The sequence below is a fragment of the Amblyomma maculatum genome, chromosome 3 (assembly GCF_055883805.1).
Source record: "Amblyomma maculatum isolate TAMU_Amacu chromosome 3, ASM5588380v1, whole genome shotgun sequence".
In the NCBI taxonomy this organism is placed as follows: Eukaryota; Metazoa; Arthropoda; class Arachnida; order Ixodida; family Ixodidae; genus Amblyomma; species Amblyomma maculatum.
The window spans coordinates 107,588,213-107,589,835 of record NC_139346.1 but is presented as its reverse complement, the minus strand read 5'-3'; the positions used below and the strand labels follow the sequence as shown (position 1 = coordinate 107,589,835).

Here is a 1,623-nt window from a genome sequence, read left to right as displayed (position 1 = left end):
AAGCACATTTTAGGTGGAGGCGACGCGGGCGGTGGTTCGATCACGTGCTGGTCACATGCCAAGCAGCCGTTGATGCTAGATTCATTCGCAGTCCCTAGATGGCGTGGCGTGCGAAAGCGCGGGTGATTCAAACACATTTTTAGGTGGAGGCGATTGATAAAACCGAAACTTAGCGTTTTGAAAAATTTTTTTTTTGCTTCTCTGCGGATTTTGAGTCGTGTGAATACGAAATATGCTTCGTTATAACCGATTTAGCGTCAAATTTTCAGTTTTTCATTTCGTTATACAGATAGAACTCCCATACAAATAAAGCACAGCCAACCAAACTTTGCTTTTGCTTCGTTATATCCGATAATTCGCTGTATCCGTGTTCGTTATAACGAGGTTCGACTGTACTGTCAAATTACTGCCAAGCTTGTAACAGCCACAAAGTGCTTGATGAGAAAGAAGAGGAAGCATGGCAGGCATTTCATTCTGCTTTGTGTGAAAAAAATGTGCAGTGCTCATCGCATGCTATGGAGACAGAAGTAGAGCTAAGTATCTGGGGCAGGACAGAATCTTACGACACGCAGATGCCGTTCACCACATTTCTCTGTGATGGTGACAGCAAGGCATATACTGCAGTGTGTGAAGCAAAAGTGTACGGATGCAAGGCAGTGACAAAAGAAGACTGCAAAAACCCCGTTGCCAAACGTCTTGGTAGTGCACTAAGGAAGCTCAAGACACCGCTGCCATGTGGAGAGAAGCTTGGTGACAAGGCCCTTCAGAAACTGCAAAACTATTATCAGATAGCAGTAACAGGCAACAAAGGTAGTGTACAAGAAATGTACTATGCAATATGGGCAACATACTTTCATTCATGCTCGAGCAATGGAGCAAGCAGCCACAAGAATTGACCTGACGGGAGAGAGTCATGGTGCAAGCACAAGAGAGCCCAAGCTTTGGGAGAACCAGCTACGGACCACACCCCCCTCCTGAACAAAGCGCAAGGAAAGGCAATGCTGCCCATATATAAACGCTTGACAGATGCCAAACTGCTTTCTCGGTGTTTGCGAGGAAAGACCCAAAATGCTGCAGAGTCCCTCAATAGCAAGATCTCGATGTTGTGCCCGAAGACTCGCTTTGCTTCACAGACCGCAGTGGAGACTGCCACCGCCATTGCAGTGCTGTGGTTCAACAGGGGCAACTCCAGCTTCGAAAAAGTGCTGGAAGAACTTGAAGTCTTCCCTTCAAAGCAGCTGGCCAGATTCAGCTTTGAATGTGGCCAGAAAAGGATAAAAAACATGTCCACCAAGCTGACTGCTGAAGCGAACTCCCATCGCCTTAGGCAGGTGGGGCGAGCTCGTACAGAAGACTATTCACAAGAACCGTGAGGGTGAAACATATGCAGCAGGAGATTTTTAGTCTAGTAATCTAATGGTCAACATTTTGAACTATAGTATCACCAAGTTTCATGGGATTTCAGTGAGAATTTTGGCATTCAACAAGCAAATAAACTTTCAATTGCGTTTTTCTCAAATTGGTGTTTTTGCCCATTTGTATAGTTTGTGCATACAATTTGTCCCCCTTGCACTTGTTGAATCACAATGACATTTTGCACAGATGTTCCTTGGGGTGCACAGA

General features: G+C 45.4%; 1 pseudogene; it reads left to right on the top strand.

Moving 5' to 3' along the window:
• Positions 1-413: 413 nt before the first annotated feature.
• LOC146195505 (uncharacterized) lies at positions 414-1,404 on the top strand (annotated as a pseudogene).
• Positions 1,405-1,623: the final 219 nt, after the last annotated feature.